The 19346-nt window shown below is 41.5% G+C and overlaps 1 protein-coding gene across 1 annotated transcript in view; it reads left to right on the forward strand.

Moving 5' to 3' along the window:
* Window positions 1-19346, forward strand: part of ppp1r14d (protein phosphatase 1 regulatory inhibitor subunit 14D) — a 37359-nt gene that overhangs the window by 7649 nt on the left and 10364 nt on the right. The window lies entirely within an intron of this gene.

The following is a 19346-nucleotide window of genomic DNA, read 5'->3' on the forward strand; positions in this document are numbered from 1 at the left end:
TCATTTGTCCATACTGTACCGTCCCTACTCTTCTCAACGAGCTGCGTGTGATGCCGCCGGCCCCTCCCCCGCCTCACAGCACTGACAGCTGGCCCAGTCAGTCCTCGTACAGCAGCCTCTTCCACCTGCAGCCCGAGAGCAGATCACCCCTCTGCGTACCGACGACAAATGATTTAGCACAGGCAGTGTGAAGGTATTTCCCTTGTACAGTCAAACCAATCTACTTCTCCTTTATTTTAACAATTTAATTGGGCCGTTTATCCTTTTCTTGTTCACAATCACAGATATTTTAGTGACAGTTCCTGAACTTGTCTGAGTTTATTACATATGAGAGATTACTGCACATTCACTACACATCTATAATGACATACTGTACATTTAGTTAAATAAACATGCTTATATAAAGTGTAGTGCAATTATAAATACCCCTTTATTAGCCATAGGCTGTGAAACAAACAAATGAACGTGATGACGTCAGTGATATGCAAATTGACGTATGATGTACCCCCCCCCCCCCCCACTCATCAGGGGGCCCCTTCAGCGATCCCTGCAGGGGGGCCTCCGCATTTTGCGCTACGCCACTGTTTTGGGCCCCTTACTTTTTACTTTATATATCAACAATCTTCCATCTGTGTGTATTAACAATAACATACAAATGTATGCGGATGACACTTATATTTATTCATGGTAGTAGTGTGTTACAAGTTACAGACAAACTCACAGAATCACTGGTTCATCTTTCAGCCTGGTTAGATCAATGCTGCTTACAGTTGAACATCTCTAAAACCGTGTGTATGTACTTTTCTAAGAATGGTAGAGTAAGTGTAGTACCAGATGTATTTGTATCAGGGGAAAGATTACGAGTTGTATCGGAGTACAAGTATCTTGGAGTTTTAATAGATTCAAAACTATCATTTCAGTCTCAGGTTAAAAAGGTTTGTAACCGGGTCAGATTCAGTTTAGCAAATTTTAGATTCATTTTAGAGTCATGTGAGGCTGCCCTAATCTGTTATCACTCCATGATCATTTCTCACATCACTTATTGTTTAACCACTTGGTCCCAAGCCAGTTTAATGTTCAATGTTGTGCTTCTATTTTAGGTGTGACTTTTTAACATTCTGTAAGGGGTCTACGGATGAAAAATAGCCATTCTTGGCTAATTCTGGCACATTTTACAGTAATGTTTATTAATGTGCATTGACCCTGTAAACAAACTAAACTAAACAAAAAAAATAAATACAAAAAAAAAACAATTAAATCAAGAAAATTGTGAGATTAAAGCTAGGCATATAGTCCAGAGAGAGTCAGCGAAGTTTGTACATTCTTCAAAGTATTTCTGTGAAATGATCTGTATCATTTGTAATAGTTTGTAGGCCGATGTTCTGACGCTATATTGAATGTGATGTCAATATTCAACTAGATATTAAAGTTTGAGGACAAACTTTATGGTGGCTTGAAAAGCCGAATCTGAAAGTTTGAAGTGGTTGAATTAGCATGTTACTAGCATGATTCTAGCATGAATTAGCATGCTACTAGGATAATTCTAGCATGAATTAGCATGTTAGTAGCATGATTCTTACATGAATTAGCATGTTGTTAGCATGATTCTAGCATGAATTAGCATGTTACTAGCATGATTCTAGCATGAATTAGCATGTTGTTAGCATAAATCTAGCATAAATTAGCATGTTACTAGCATGATTCTAGCATGAATTAGCATGTTGTTAGCATGATTCTAGCATGAATTAGCATTTTACTAGGCGGTTGCTAGGGTGTTTTAAGTGGTTGCTAGGTGGTTGCTAAGGTGGTGCAAGGCAGTTGCTAAGGTGGTCTGAGTAGTTGCTAGGTGGTTGCTAGGGTGTTGCTAGACGGTTGCTAGGGTGTTTTGAGTGGTTGCTAGGTGGTTGCTAAGGTGGTGCTAGGCAGTTGCTAAGGTGTTCTGACTAGTTGCTAAGTGGTTACTAAGGTGTTGCAAGGTGGTCACTAGGGTATTCTGAGTGGTTGCTAGGTGGTTGCTAAGGTGTTGCTAGGCGGTTGCTAGGGTGTTCTGAGTGGTTGCTAAGGTGTTGCTAGGTGGTTGCTAAGGTGTCCTAAGTGGTTGCTAGGTGGTTGCTAGGGTATTCTGAGTGGTTGCTAAGGTGTTGCTAGGTGGTTGCTAGGGTGTCCTGAGTGGTTGCTAGGTGGTTGCTAAGGTGTTTCTAGGCGGTTGCTAGGGTGTTCTGAGTGGTTGCTAGGTGGTTGCTAAGGTGTTGCTAGGTGGTTGCTAAGGTGTCCTGAGTGGTTGCTAGGTGGTTGCTAAGGTGTTGCTAGGTGGTTGCTAAGGTGTTGCTAGGCGGTTGCTAGGGTGTCCTAAGTGGTTGCTAGGTGGTTGCTAAGGTGTTGCTAGGGGGTTGCTAGGGTGTCCTAAGTGGTTGCTAGGTAGTTGCTAAGGTGTTGCTAGGCGGTTGCTAGGGTGTTCTGAGTGGTTGCTAGGTGGTTGCTAAGGTGTTGCTAGGTGGTTGCTAAGGTGTCCTAAGTAGTTGCTAGATGGTTGCTAGGGTGTTCTGAGTGGTTACTAAGGCGTTGCTAGGTGGTTGCTAGGGTGTCTTGAGTGGTTGCTAGGTGGTTGCTAAGGTGTTGCTAGGTGGTTGCTAGGGTGTCCTGAGTGGTTGCTAGGTGGTTGCTAAGGCGTTGCTAGGCAGTTGCTAGGGTGTTCTGAGTGGTTGCTAGGTGGTTGCTAAGGTGTTGCTAGGCGGTTGCTAAGGTGTCCCAAGTGGTTGCTAGGTGGTTGCTAAGGTGTTGCTAGGTGGTTGCTAAGGTATTCTGAGTGGTTGCTAAGGCGTTGCTAGGCGGTTGCTAGGGTGTCCTGAGTGGTCGCTAGGCCCTTACTAAGGCATTACTAGGCCGTTGCTAGGTGGTTGCTAGGCGGTTGCTAGGGTAATTTGGGTGGTTGCTAGACAGTTGCTAGGGTACCCTGGTTGGTTACTAGGCAAGCCTCACATACATGATTGATAAAACATTTATACTTAGTAAGCATTTCTAGCAAGTTACAGTACTGGGCTAGTCAATATTAGCATGTAGCTAGTCACTGCTAGCATGTGTAGCATATAGGAAGTTCCGTTTGCTAGCATGAGTCAAACGAGCCAATCTCCAAGTCTCTACGATGTTCTGATGCTGAGATATAGCTGTTGATGAATGGTTGCTAGGGTACTCTGTTTTGTTGCTATGGGCGAGGTTACAGAGTGAACTTGAATGTGGTTGGTTGTCTTAGTCGAATGAACCAACCCCCATGTCTCTATGACACTGCTATGCAAAGATATGCATCTTGGCCTATTTTAATGGAAGTCTATGGAATCAATTTGGGGGCGTGGCTTGTGAGCTTCATTATCATATTGAGATGCTCATTGGTTGTCTGAGTCAGATGAGCCATCCCCCAAGTCAATAGGACACTGCTATGCAAAGATATGCATGTAGGCCAGTTATTAACATGAGTCTAGTTTGAATTAGCATGTTACTAGCATGATTCTAGTACAAATTAGCATGTCATTAGCATGTTTCCAGTATGAGTTAGCATGTCATTAGCATGATTAGCATATGAGTAGCATGTTGCTAGCATGATTGGCATGTCATTAGCATGTTAGAATTATAAGCATTTGATAGCACAGCTAATTACATTCTATAGGACAGTTGCTAGGGTGCAGTATGTGGTAGTTAGGGGTGTGGCTAGAAAGTTAAAAGGCCATCAGTGATTGGCTGCTGGCTAGACTGAGTTAAATGAGCTCAGCCATTAGTCTCTATGACAGTCTGATGCAGAGTTATGAGCTTACAAAGTTTGATCCCATGTTAAGTCAATGAGAGTCTTTTGTAATAGAAGTCTACGGGACAGTTGCTAGGGTGCAGTATGTGGTAGTTAGGGGTGTGGCTAGAAAGTTAAAAGCTCATCAGTTATTGGCAGTTTGGTAGACTGAGTTAAATGAGCTCAGCCATTAGTCTGTATGACAGTCTGATGCAGAGTTATGAGCTCACAAAGTTTGATCCCATGTTAAGTCAATGAGAGTCTTTTGAATAGAAGTCTACGGGACAGTTGCTAGGGTGCCATAAGTGGTTGCTAGGGAGTGGCTAGTAAGTCTAAAGGTCATCAGTGATTGGCTGCTGACTAGACTGAGTTGAATGGGGCCTGACTCTAGTCTGTAGGACAGTCTGATGCAGAGTTATGAGCTCACAAAGGTTGACTCAATGTTAAGTCAATGGCAGTCTTTTACAATGGAAGTCTATGGGACAGTTGCTAGGGTGCCAAAAGTGGTTGCTAGGGAGTGGCTAGTAAGTTTAAAGGTCATCAGTTATTGGCTGCTGGCTAGACTGAGTTAAATGAGCCCAGTTAGAAGTCTGTAGGACAGTCTGATGCAGAGTTATGAAGTCACAAAGTTTGACCCAATGTTAAGTCAATGGGAATTTTGGGAATTTTCCGGGTCGTTTTTCGGAAAACCGAAAGTCGGATCAGTCGGAAAAGATATAGCAACCCGAGTCAGACCAGTTTGAAGGTTTGACGAAAGTTTGAGGTATGAAGCTTGAAAGGGTTAGGAGGAGATAGACTTTAAAATTAGTCTCAGAAGAAAGAAGCAGAATAATAATAAGTTTAAGTGAGATAACAGTATGTTGGCTTTTCAAGCCACCATAATTATAAAAACAAACAAACAAACAAACAAACAACAAATGGACATCTCAGGACACACTCCATCTGCTGCATTACATCACACGCCGTATTCTCGTTACCATGGCAACAGGAGGACATTAGCATTCGTGATGAGGCCGTGACATTTCCTGCAACACTCGAGCAGAGAAGCAGATGATATTCGAACAGACCACAGACACACGAGAGGCAGGTTTTTCCCTGTATGCGGATTATAATCCTGCTGACTGACAGACAGAAAACAAACGCTGAGCACTGAGACTCCACGCGCATTCACTAGGTCAAGCCTAGAAGGGATACAGCTGCGGATACTCACGTCCGTATAGCATCAATTTTTTCCCAAATGACTTTTTCACAGAATTTCTTATAATATTTTTTCTTCTAGAGAAAGTCTTATTTGCTTTATTTCGGCTAAAATAAAAGCAGTTTTAAATAGTTTTAAAGCCATTTTAAGGTCGATATTATTAGCCCCCTTAAGCAATATTAATTTTGGATTGACTACAGAACAAACCACTGTTATACAATGACTTGCCTAATTACCCTAACTTTACCCTAAATACCCTAGTTAAGCCTTTAAATGTCACTTTAAGCTGAACACTAGTGTCTTGAAGAAGATCTAGTCTAATATTATGTGCTGTCATCATGGCAAAGAGAAAATAAATCAGTTATCAGAAATGAGTTATTAAAACTCATTTCTAGGACCAGTCATCCAGAGACATGGATTCTCCTACCACTGCTATGCTGATGATACCCAGCTATACCTCTCTTTTCACCCTGATGATCCCTCGGTTCCGGCTCGCATCTCAGCCTGCCTGTTGGATATTTCACACTGGATAAAAGATCATCATCTTTAGCTGAACCTCGCAAAAACGGAAATGCTTGTAGTTTCTGCCAACCCGACTCTACACCATAACTTTTCAATCCAGATGGATGGAGCAACCATTACTGCATCCAAAATGGTGAAAAGCCTTGGAGTAACGATTGATGACCAACTAAACTTCTCTGACCACATTTCTAGAACTGCTCGATCGTGCAGATTCGCACTCAATAACATCAGAAAGATCCGACCCTTCCTATCTGAACATGCAGCTCAACTCCTTGTTCAAGCTCTTGTTCTCTCCAAACTGAATTACTGCAACTCTCTACTAGCCGGGCTTCCAGCTAACTCTATCAAACCTCTTCAGCTGCTTCAGAACGCATCAGCATGGGTGGTCTTTAATGAACCCAAAAGAGCACATGTCACTCCGCTGCTCATCCGTTTGCACTGGCTGCCAGTTGCTGCTCGCATCAAATTCAAAGCAACTTCTGGCTTTGCTCCTCCTTATCTGCTCTCACTTCTGCAGAAACTTGCGTTCTGTGAATGAACGTCGCCTCGTTATTCCATCCCAAAGAGGGAAGAAATCACTTTCCCGAACTCTCGCATTCAATCTGCCCAGTTGGTGGAATGAACTCCCTAACTGCATCAGAACGGCAGAGTCACTCGCTGTCTTCAAGAAACAACTAAAAACTCAACTATTTACTCTCCACTTTCCTTCCTAATCTGCAATTGCCTCTCTGGTTCTACCACTAACTGTACTCAAAAAAAAAAACCTTTACACACCTGAAGCTTGCCTACAGCACTTATTCATTGTTGCTCTTAGTTGTGTAAGTTGCTTCCTTGTCCTCATTTGTAAGTTGCTTTGGATAAAAGCGTCAGCTAAATGACTAAATGTAAATGTAAATCTATTATGATTAGAAATGTGTTGGAAAAATTCTTTCTCTGTGAAACAGAAATTGGGGAATAAAATATACAGGAGGGCTAATAATTCTGACTTCACTGTATGTATACTTTAAGAAATGTTTCTGTAATTATTTTCACATGTAGGTCATTTGTAGGTGAGGTTTATTTCAAGTTACAAAACATGTTTTAGTTATGTTCTAGTCTTAGTCATCCATGAGGATAATTATAGATTTTTATTGCTGTCATTCTGCTTTCCTCTTGGTGTTATACTGTTTAGATTAGATGGAGATTTAGATTTAGACTAAAGGTCAAAGCAGAGTTCAGTCAGGCGCAATATTGAAAGCAAATTAATCATTTTGCATTTATACAATTGTCAGCCTATATAAATCACATCTAAGTCCTATTGAAGGAGTACATTTGATAAGTTAAAGGTGCAGTAGGTGATCTTCCATAATGCTAACAGCTCAGCATAAATCTCTGAATCCCAGTCCCTCCCCTGCTGTCCAGAACCAAGCCCCCTGAACAGGAGCACGCGCACCTTAAAGCTGACAGCAAATGAACCCTCTCTCATGTGTTAAAAGTGACTAGTGCTTGTCCGGTGGCGTTCAGGAATGACACTCATTACAAAGCCAAACTGACATGCTATTTCAGAGCGAAAATTTAGTTGCATGGTAAACAATATAGAGAGAGACTAGGCAGAATAGTCCTATTTACTTGTGTTTTGTAGTTAAACTAATTAAAATCTACATTATCGATGCTGTAAAAGGTCCCTTATGAAACTGAAAATAGTCTTTTTTACTGGAAGATTTTAGTGGCTGAACAACACTTCTGTGAAGATATAATCCATTTGTAATAACAACATCTAACACTACATCAGCTTTGCGTGAAGCTAAAACAGAACATGACCTGTCTGAGAGAAATCATTCAGGCATGGTGTCATCCTTTCTCCAGCGTGCAAAGGTAACTCCAATATTGATTCAGTTTTATAAAGTTTTGATTCAGCATGCTTTTGCTGATCACGCACGCTCTCTTTCTCTCTCTTGAACGCGCAGCACGTCTATGCACAAACAGCGGTCGGCGGAGCTGCGTACAAAAGTCTGCGCAGTCGTTCAAATCTGCATTTGCTGACAGACAGTTTGAGCTACTTATCAGAATTATGGGAGATGTGGGTCCGACTCTATTTAGTTAGATGAACATTTTTTAGTTTTATGCCTTACCCAAATATAAAAATACATATAAACACATTTAGATCTTTTACTTTAATCATTACTATTAGACTGTGAAGAGACTTTCAACCAGCACAACAACACATGCTTCTGAACACACTCACCTACTGCAGCTTTAAGATGTAATTCTTGGGAATCAAACCCATCATCTTTTTGTTAGTAATGTAAGTAGGTAATGTGTATTTATATAGTGCATTTATTGTATATGGCCATACACACAAAGTGCTTCACAATCAAAAGGGGGTCTCTCAGGGCCGGAGTGGGACTCCTTTTCAGCCCTGGGGTTTCAAGCCTTAGACCGGCCCATCTCAGTTCACGACTGACTATTAAAATAAGGTCATTTCCAAATCAGTTTCTAAGAACACTGTAACGTCTTTTTTCAAGAAAACAGCTGCTTTAGAACTTAAAATTTTCAACAATCCTAACAATATATGTCTTAACAATAAAAATGGAAAAAAAGTAATAATAATTTATCAGATGAGGTTCGAACACGGGTCGGCCGTGTTATAATTATATGTGCTAACCACTGGACCACAGTGGCGCTATTAATCAGGCAAGGATGAAATGAAAAACAAATATTGCACTATGACCTGCAAGACTTTTATTGATGGCTTAATCTTTTTCTCTCCTTTTTAGATTTCTGATCAAGTTATGTCAGATTTATTAATGTAGTGAATCACCTGATTTTCATTTAGCAGGTGTATTATTCATCAATATTAATTATTCGAATTCTTACATAAGGTGTCGCTGTTTAGAGTCGAATGATGATAGTTACATCATTAATAATCTGCAGGCTGCATTTTGTTTAGGGGGCTACGAGAAAAAAAAATAAAAAGAGCGGATCTGCGGCAAAATAATGAATAAAAAGAGTGAGGCTATGGTCAAATAAATAAATAAATGAAAAAAAGTGCAACTGCTGGGAGTGCAAGCAGCTAGGGACACCGGCCCTCGTGGCCAAAAAATGGACCGGCCCATCGGGAATTCTCCCGGTTCTCCCGATTAGCCAATCCAGGCCTGGGGTCTCTCCACACCACCACCAGTGTGCAGGTCTACTTGGATGATGTGGGAACAGGACAACAGTGCCAGTGCGCTAATCTCACCACACACCAGCTATTAGTGTAGTGAAGAGACAGTAATAGAGCCAACTCAGCAGATTTGGATGATTGCGAGGCCATGAGGGGAAGGGCCAATGGAGGGAATTTGGCCAAGACACCGGGGTTACACCACTACTCTTTATGAGAAGTGCCATGGGATTTTTAATGAGCACAGAGAGTTGTCTCATTTGAAAGACAGCTCTCACTGACAGTATAGTGTTTCCTTCACTTTACTGGGGCATTAGGACTCACGCAGACAGCAGGTTGAGCGCCCCCTGCTGGCCCCAACTCCACTTTCAACAGCAACCTAGTTTTTCCATGTGGTTTCCCATCCACTGATCGGGCACAGCCCTGCTTTGCTGTAGTGAGTTGCTCTCTTGGGCAGCAGGGTGATATGGCTGTGGCAATGTCACGGAGTTACAGGAATAATCATTTATAGTCATTTAGCTGATAACGCAGGCCCGGATTGGCTAATCGGGAGGACCTGGAGAATTCCCAGTGGGCCGGTCCGTTTTTTGGCCGCGAGGGCCGGTGTCCCTAGCTCCAGAATCTGTTGCTCTCAGCAGTCACACTTTTTAAAAATAATTTATTTATTTATTTACTTGAACACAGCCTTCTTATTCATTATTTTATCGCAGCTCTGCTCTTTTTATCTATTTTCTCGTAGCCTCGTGAGCAGGATGCAGCCTGCAGGTTATTGACGATATAACTACATAAGTCACCTTTTACCGTTGTGGTACAGTGGTTAGTACAATTAGATAATGACGCGGCCAACCTGGGTTCGGTCCTTGTCTGAGTAACAATTTTTTTTTTTTCATTTTTATTGTTAAGACATAATACTGTAAGGGTTGTTGAACATTTGAAGTTCTAAAAGAGCTGTTTTCTCAAAAAAAGACGTGATAGTGTAATTAGAAACTGAATTGGAAATAACCTTATTTTAATATAGTCAGTGGTGAACTGAGGTGGGCCGGTCTGAGGCTTGAAACTCCAGGGCTGAAAAAGAGTCCCACTCCGGCCCTGTGATAACGCATTCCTGTGACAATTCCCCTGGAGTAACAGAAGTGTTATGATCGGACAACCGAGGTAAAACTGTCAGAAAAAAATACTGCATCGTGTTGATATGCGAAATGCACATCTTTAATCCGATAGAAAAATCAATATTAATACAAGTTAAAGTATCAGGAAATATACAGAAAAGTAAATATGATCAAATACAAAACTCATAGTAGTTCAGAGCTGTAGCATTATTTACTTGAATTTCATACAATCATATAAAATGCCTGAAACTACACAAAGGGCTGTAACTAAAATAATAATAAAAAATTGATATAATGCTAAAATACGCAGTGTGAAACTGTTAGTTATTGATAACTGAAAAACCCAGAAAAAAAAGTGTTATTTGAAATGAAAGTTGCCTGAAATATTACTTTTCTTTTTTCAAAAATATGCCAAATAAATCATTTGTTAAACACATATTTCATTCATTCATTTTCTTTTCGGCTTAGTCCAACCCGGGCTCATTGTGGAAAGGCAGCCCCGCGGACGTTTCTGCGGACCGCGATTTACGTCCCGGGAGGTACGTATTCGAGCGGTTTTTGTTTTCGCGGATCCGCGGGAGGCCGCTGTGCGCGCTTTTTCGCGTCTCGGGCGCCTCTCGGGAGCGCACGCCGTTCGCGCCCGCGCCGTTCTCGCGCGAAAAGCCTCCGACTCGGCCGCCCTCCTCTTCCTCTTCCTCCTCCTCCTCCTCCTCCTCCTCCTCCTCCTTCCCTAAACCCGAGCGACTGTTTGCAAAAGCCGTCCAGAAAAAAAAAGCAAAAGCCCTCGTCTTCGATTTCGACCGCGTTTTCGGATCCCGACGCGTTCTCGCCCTTATTTTTCGGATTCCGTTTTTCGTCTTACCTGATTTCCGGAACCGCTGTTCCCCGGACTCGATCCCGGTCGTCGTCCACCATGGCCGGCTCCTCCTCCTCCTCCGGGGCCTCCGCTCCGCCGACGCAATGCTGTGAGCTAAGCTGACAAACTGGTTGCATCGGGAAAGCCCTCCACTCGGAGGCGAGCCGTCGGCCGGCGAGCGCGAAGAGGAGGGGCGGAGTGGCGCCACACCGCCCCGCAGCGTTCGCTCGAAAAAAACTCGCGGCTCGAAAAAATCGCGGCCTCCAGAAACGTCCGTGGGGCTACGTTTCCAGAATGAGCTCGGGTTGGCCTAGTCACTTTACTAATCTGGAGTCACCACAGCGGAATGAACCGCCAACTTATCCGGCATATGTTTTACACAGCGGATGTCCTTCCAGCAGCAACCCATCACTGGGAAACATTCCCACACAAACTTATTCCCAATTCCCCTATAGCGCATGTTTTTGGACTGTGGGGGAAACCGGAGCACCTGGAGGAAACCCACGCCAACACGGGGAGAACATGCAAACTACAAAGAAATGCCAACTTACCCAGCCGGGACTAGAACCAGTGACCTTCATGCTGTGAAGTTATTGTGCTACCCACTATGCTACCGTGACGCCAAAACGTATATTTATAATATAATTATATTTTTAAAAACAACACAATTAAATAAATAAATAAATAAATATATATATATACACTCACACACACACACACACACACACACACACACACACACACACACACACACACACACACACACACAGTCACGATTACCAGCGATCGTATTCCACTAGATCGCTGGTTCTCACTCACAACAGACCATGGACTACACTTCCGCCTTTTCCTGGACTACATATTCATACATGCACTTCGCCTACACCCATGCTCACTCATCTACAGTGATTACACTCGCAACACCTGTGGACTATCAGAGACTGATTGCATTCACTACATAAGACACTCATTCACCCTTTCAGTATTCTATTTATGATTCTGGACTACCTGTATATACCTGTTTGCCCCTATTTTGACCATTGCTTGCCTGACAAAGAATAAACCTGCATTGTGGATCTTACCTCCAGTTGTGTGTGTCATCCCCCGTCATAACACACACACACACACACACACACACACACACACACACACACACACACACACACACACACACACACACACACACACACACACACACACACATATTTTTATTCATGTATTTATTTTTAATTGTAACATAATTGCCGCTTCAGGTTTGAGGGTTATCATGGTGTTTTATTATTATTTTATGTTGTGTTTTCAATCTAATTAACTATAGCTCAGCTACATACAGTGGGGAATTTTAGTATTGAACACGTCAACATTTTTCTCAGAAAACAAAATATTTCTAAAGGAGCTGTCTACTTAAAATGTTCCCTGGATGTTGGTAACAACCAAAGACATCCATATATGCAAATAATTTGCATACGTGTAGTAAAATGTGTAAGTTATGTGTAATAAAATGAAATTACACAGGGAAATGGTATTGAACACATGAAAAAAGGGAGGTGTAGTTCGACAGTGAAAACCCAGACAGCAGCTGAAATCTCTCAGCAGTTCTTCAGCATCCCTCTGCCCTTCCTCAGTGTAAATTAATAACCAACGCAATCTCATGGCAATTTGTAACTTTTTGATTCAGTAGCTAATTCGTATGAATTCGTGTGATCTAATTCGTACATTTTAGTATGATTTGCTCATCACCCAATGACGGTTGGGGTTAGGTGTGGGGTTTGTTGATCTGACAAAACGTGAAATACTTACGTCGTCATGACTGTGTTTGTCCACCAGATGCCACTGTAGTTCGCCAGCAACCCCCAGCGGACTACAGTGGCGTTAGAACTACATTTCCATACATTCTTTCGCACACACACCCGGCCTGTCATCTACACTGATTTACAACCACAGCTGTCTCCGTTCTCCATTGATTACCTGGACTATATATTCCAGGTAATATGGGTAGCAACTGAAATCTGCAGGAAGGTGGCTCTCCAGGAACAGGGTTGGCCACCCCTGATCTATTCAGTCATTCATCCTCTGTTTGAGTTGGTCGTTGTTGTCCTTGGTATGTTGTTCCTGATCTTGTTCTTGTCATAGTCTAGTTCTAGTTAATCTGTCTTAGTTTCTTGTTTTGTTTTCCATTTTGTTACTTTGCACTTTGGATTTCTGGATTTTTATGTCACTCCTCTGCACTATACATCAATTAAAACTCCACTTGGATTCTACACCCAGTTTTGTTCCTGTTTTGATCACTCTAACGTGACATACGTTTCCTCGTGAGATCAGGCTGGAATATCAGCTGCTTCAGTCCACCATCTACATTAGCACGAGGATAAAGATGAAAGCAGAGTGAACATTTCAGCAAGACAATGACCCAAAACACAGCCAAGGAGACTCTCCGATGCTTTCAGAGAAAGATAATCAAGCTGTAGAATGGCTCAGCCAATCACCTGATCCGAATCCAATAGAGAATACTGAATAAAGCTCAGATTTGATAGACGAGACCCACAGAACCATCAAGACATTGACACTCTGTTGAAGATAAACTCACACCTGAGCAATGCATGAGGCTTTATTCTACCATATGAGAGGCGTCTTTTTTTTTTAAATTTATTTTATTTTTCATTTATTTTTGATAATTATTTTTTCGGGGTTTTCACCTTTATTTCTGATAGGACAATAGAGAGAATTGACAGGAAAGCATGGGGAGCAGAGAGAGGGGAAGGACCGGCACAGGACCGCTAGGCGGAATCGAACCCGAGTCGCTGCGAGCACCGGAGTGCATGCGCCAACGCACCAACCACTACACCACTGGCGCCGACATGAGAGGCGTCATTAAGCTGCAGCACCAATATAGCCTTTTATATAAAGTATTAAATATGTTTCAGTAGTTCAGCACTCTCCTTGTGTCATTTCATTCTTATTACACACAACTCAATTTTTCAGATTTTTTTTCTGTTTTGTATATTTTTGTGTGTGTATTGTTTGGGTTTTTACCAAAATCTGCTTCAACTCCACATTAACAGCTCCTTTAGGAATATTATTCCCAGGAAAAAACCATGACAATGTGTTCAATACTTATTTCCCCCGCTGTAAATGCCAGCCTCACTAAACTCATCAGCAGACGGGACTCCAATAGAAGAAAACAAACCAAATGTTAACAGAATACAATGAGAGAGGTAATCATTTCCTGCTCTGTGTAATAAATATCCAGGTCACTGAGCGGTGCTGGTTAATGTCTGACCCGGTACCTTACTATAGTAAACTCAAGGACATTCATGAGGAATATTCAGATCTTCCAGCATGTGTGTGTGTGCACGTGCATTATCAGAGCGCAAATATAATACAATAAATATACATTTGTATATATATATTTGTGTATGTAATACAGTGCACACGTATAATGACATGGGTATGACAAGGATATTACAAGAAGGTGGTAAAATATGAGGACACTGCTGATGTTTTCATTCATTCATTTTCTTGTCGGCTTAGTCCTTTTATTAATCCGGGGTCGCCACAGCGGAATGAACCGCCAACTTATCCAGCAAGTCCCATTTCGCCTACCCGATTCACCTGTACCGCATGTCTTTGGACTGTTTGGGAAACCGGAGCACCCGGAGAAAACCCGCGCGGAGGCAGGGAGAACATGCAAACTCCACATAGAAACGCCAACTGAGCCGAGGTTCGAACCAGCGACCTTCTTGCTGTGAGGCGACAGCACTACCTACTGCTCCACTGCCTCGCCTTGCTGATGTTTTCATTTCTCCAAAAGCTTATAAATCACACAGAATGAGTTTTTTCAGAAAAGTTGAACTGCACACAGTTTCTTGCGAGGGTCGGGTTTAGCGGTTGGGTGGGGTTAGGGCAGGGGTGTCCAAACTCAGTCCTGGAGAGCTGAAAGTCCTGCTCAGTTTAGCTCCAACTTGCTTCAACACACCTGCCAGGAAGTTTCTAGTATTGCTGCGTCCCAATCCGCATGCTATCCATCCTAAATAGTATTTGAAAATAGAATTAGTATGTCCCAAATCATAGTATGTTGAAAAGAGTATGCCAGAGGTTCCCGGATGGTTTGCTATTTCCGGTGAAACATTTAAGAGTAGAAGCGTCCATACTCTAACCGCTGATATTGCCCACAATGCATTGCGCATTGAACACGAATTCGATTAGAACTACAAATGCGTGTGAATAAACTACAAACATGATAGACACGCAAGACCAACAGTCAAGCAGAGAGGCTTTGGTAAAGATGTTTGTATGACTGTTAGTCAATATCTAGCCCACTGGAAAATATTTAAATCGCATTATCTGTGTTATATTTCATCTGCAACAACAATACTGAACTTATATAAAGACGTGTTTGGACGCCTGAATGTCTGAATGCAGAATTATCCAAAGCCCTGAGGAGATTTCTCTGCATGAAAGACTCGTGAATGGGAGATTAACCTCCTCTCCAATAATGTAGGAAACTAAATACGACAGAAATGTGGATGGTGTGTGGATGATTGACAGGGGGCATAACTAAGCAACACAACGATCCGTTAAAGAGGAAGTAGCATGTCCCAAAGCTTGCATACACTTCTGTTGTACACCCAAAAGTATAAACTTTTTCATTCACAAAAACAGTGCATACTTTTAGGGCGAAGTATAAGTATGCGAATTGGGATGCAGCATATATCTAGTAAGAGCTTGATTGGCTGGCTCAGGTGTGTTTGATTAGGGGTGGAGCTAAACTCTCCAGGACAGCGGCTCTCCAGGATCGAGTCTGGACACCCCTGGGTTAGTGCGATCGAAAATACAGTTTGGACAGTTTAAAGACGATGAAAACCTATGTCCCCACAATTCACAAAAACAAACATCTCTGTGTGTGTAAGTGTATTTATGTGTGTGTGAGAATGTGCTGATTGAACTAACAGATGTCCAGTGTTTATGTTTGTGTGTGTGATTTCTGTGAAAAATGAATGTGAGCAGGAATGAGTCCTGGCTGGGTCAGCTGGCATTTCTCTGTGGAGTTTGCATGTTCTCCCCGTGTTGGCGTGGGTTTCCTCCGGGTGCTCCGGTTTCCTCTACAGCCCAAACACATGCACTATAGGGGAATTGATTAACTAAATTGGCTGTAGTGTATGAGTGTGTGTGTGTGTGTGAATGAGTGTGTATGGATGTTTACCAGTACTGGGTTGCAGTACGCTGCTTAAAATATATGCTAGATAAGTTGGTGGTTTATTCCACAGTGGCAACCCCTGATGAATAAGAGACTAAGTTTCACTATTTTGCTGTAATCTGTCTTTTTTCATGGCGAGTTTGATATTTGCATGGAATTGCTTAGAAATGCTGCTTTATCTGTGTTTTATCTCACACACACACACTTGTCTTTTCTATCAGTATGAGAGGATTAAAGTGGAGCAGCTTTGAGGCGTCTGTTGTGTCCTAAATACATGCTAGAACAGCTTAAAGAGGACGCTTTCATCTTTACTGGGGCTACATCTCACTGATACAATGCTTTTCAGCTGTCTTAGTTTCTGTTGTGTTTTTGACTGTTTGTCTCCATCTAGTGTCTGAATAATGTGCAGGTTAGTGTATACTTCATCAGCTGTTTTAGTTTCTGTTGTGTTTTTGACTGTTTGTCTCCATCTTGTGTCTGAATAATGTGCAGGTTAGTGTATACTCCATCAGCTGTTTTAGTTTCTGTTGTGTTTTTGACTGTTTGTCTCCATCTTGTGTCTGAATAATGTGCAGGTTAGTGTATACTCCATCAGCTGTTTTAGTTTCTGTTGTGTTTTTGACTGTTTGTCTCCATCTTGTGTCTGAATAATGCACAGGTTAGTGTATACTCCATCAGCTGTTTTAGTTTCTGTTGTGTTTTGACTGTTTGTCTCCATCTTGTGTCTGAATAATGCGCAGGTTAGTGTATACTCCATCAGCTGTTTTAGTTTCTGTTGTGTTTTGACTGTTTGTCTCCATCTTGTGTCTGAATAATGCGCAGGTTAGTGTATACTCCATCAGCTGTTTTAGTTTCTGTTGTGTTTTTGACTGTTTGTCTCCATCTTGTGTCTGAATAATGCGCAGGTTAGTGTATACTCCATCAGCTGTTTTAGTTTCTGTTGTGTTTTTGACTGTTTGTCTCCATCTTGTGTCTGAATAATGCGCAGGTTAGTGTATACTCCATCAGCTGTTTTAGTTTCTGTTGTGTTTTTGACTGTCTCCATCTTGTGTCTGAATAATGCGCAGGTTAGTGTATACTCCATCAGCTGTTTTAGTTTCTGTTGTGTTTTGACTGTCTCCATCTTGTGTCTGAATAATGTGCAGGTTAGTGTATACTCCATCAGCTGTTTTAGTTTCTGTTGTGTTTTTGACTGTTTGTCTCCATCTTGTGTCTGAATAATGTGCAGGTTAGTGTATACTCCATCAGCTGTTTTAGTTTCTGTTGTGTTTTTGACTGTTTGTCTCCATCTTGTGTCTGAATAATGCACAGGTTAGTGTATACTCCATCAGCTGTTTTAGTTTCTGTTGTGTTTTGACTGTCTCCATCTTGTGTCTGAATAATGTGCAGGTTAGTGTATACTCCATCAGCTGTTTTAGTTTCTGTTGTGTTTTTGACTGTTTGTCTCCATCTTGTGTCTGAATAATGCGCAGGTTAGTGTATACTCCATCAGCTGTTTTAGTTTCTGTTGTGTTTTGACTGTTTGTCTCCATCTTGTGTCTAAATAATGTGCAGGTTAGTGTATACTCCATCAGCTGTTTTAGTTTCTGTTGTGTTTTTGACTGTCTCCATCTTGTGTCTGAATAATGCGCAGGTTAGTGTATACTCCATCAGCTGTTTTAGTTTCTGTTGTGTTTTGACTGTCTCCATCTTGTGTCTGAATAATGCGCAGGTTAGTGTATACTCCATCAGCTGTTTTAGTTTCTGTTGTGTTTTTGACTGTTTGTCTCCATCTTGTGTCTGAATAATGTGCAGGTTAGTGTATACTCCATCAGCTGTTTTAGTTTCTGTTGTGTTTTTGACTGTCTCCATCTTGTGTCTGAATAATGCGCAGGTTAGTGTATACTCCATCAGCTGTTTTAGTTTCTGTTGTGTTTTGACTGTTTGTCTCCATCTTGTGTCTGAATAATGCGCAGGTTAGTGTATACTCCATCAGCTGTTTTAGTTTCTGTTGTGTTTTTGACTGTTTGTCTCCATCTTGTGTCTGAATAATGTGCAGGTTAGTGTATACTCCATCAGCTGTTTTAGTTTCTGTTGTGTTTTTGACTGTTTGTCTCCATCTTGTGTCTGAATAATGCACAGGTTAGTGTATACTCCATCAGCTGTTTTAGTTTCTGTTGTGTTTTGACTGTTTGTCTCCATCTTGTGTCTGAATAATGTGCAGGTTAGTGTATACTCCATCAGCTGTTTTAGTTTCTGTTGTGTTTTTGACTGTTTGTCTCCATCTTGTGTCTGAATAATGCGCAGGTTAGTGTATACTCCATCAGCTGTTTTAGTTTTTGTTGTGTTTTGACTGTTTGTCTCCATCTTGTGTCTGAATAATGTGCAGGTTAGTGTATACTCCATCAGCTGTTTTAGTTTCTGTTGTGTTTTTGACTGTCTCCATCTTGTGTCTGAATAATGCGCAGGTTAGTGTATACTCCATCAGCTGTTTTAGTTTCTGTTGTGTTTTGACTGTCTCCATCTTGTGTCTGAATAATGTGCAGGTTAGTGTATACTCCATCAGCTGTTTTAGTTTCTGTTGTGTTTTTGACTGTTTGTCTCCATCTTGTGTCTGAATAATGTGCAGGATAGTGTATACTCCATCAGCTGTTTTAGTTTCTGTTGTGTTTTTGACTGTTTGTCTCCATCTTGTGTCTGAATAATGCACAGGTTAGTGTATACTCCATCAGCTGTTTTAGTTTCTGTTGTGTTTTGACTGTCTCCATCTTGTGTCTGAATAATGTGCAGGTTAGTGTATACTCCATCAGCTGTTTTAGTTTCTGTTGTGTTTTTGACTGTTTGTCTCCATCTTGTGTCTGAATAATGCGCAGGTTAGTGTATACTCCATCAGCTGTTTTAGTTTCTGTTGTGTTTTGACTGTTTGTCTCCATCTTGTGTCTAAATAATGTGCAGGTTAGTGTATACTCCATCAGCTGTTTTAGTTTCTGTTGTGTTTTTGACTGTCTCCATCTTGTGTCTGAATAATGCGCAGGTTAGTGTATACTCCATCAGCTGTTTTAGTTTCTGTTGTGTTTTGACTGTCTCCATCTTGTGTCTGAATAATGCGCAGGTTAGTGTATACTCCATCAGCTGTTTTAGTTTCTGTTGTGTTTTTGACTGTTTGTCTCCATCTTGTGTCTGAATAATGTGCAGGTTAGTGTATACTCCATCAGCTGTTTTAGTTTCTGTTGTGTTTTTGACTGTCTCCATCTTGTGTCTGAATAATGCGCAGGTTAGTGTATACTCCATCAGCTGTTTTAGTTTCTGTTGTGTTTTTGACTGTTTGTCTCCATCTTGTGTCTGAATAATGTGCAGGTTAGTGTATACTCCATCAGCTGTTTTAGATTCTGTTGGGTTTTGACTGTTTGTCTCCATCTAGTGTCTGAATAATGTGCAGGTTAGTGTATACTCCATCAGCTGTTTTAGTTTCTGTTGTGTTTTTGTCTGTTTGTCTCCATCTTGTGTCTAAATAATGCGCAGGTTAGTGTATACTCCATCAGCTGTTTTAGTTTCTGTTGTGTTTTTG

This window comes from Danio rerio, chromosome 17 (genome assembly GCF_052040795.2).
Source record: "Danio rerio strain M-AB ecotype USA chromosome 17, GRCz13ab, whole genome shotgun sequence".
Taxonomy (NCBI): domain Eukaryota; kingdom Metazoa; phylum Chordata; class Actinopteri; order Cypriniformes; family Danionidae; genus Danio; species Danio rerio.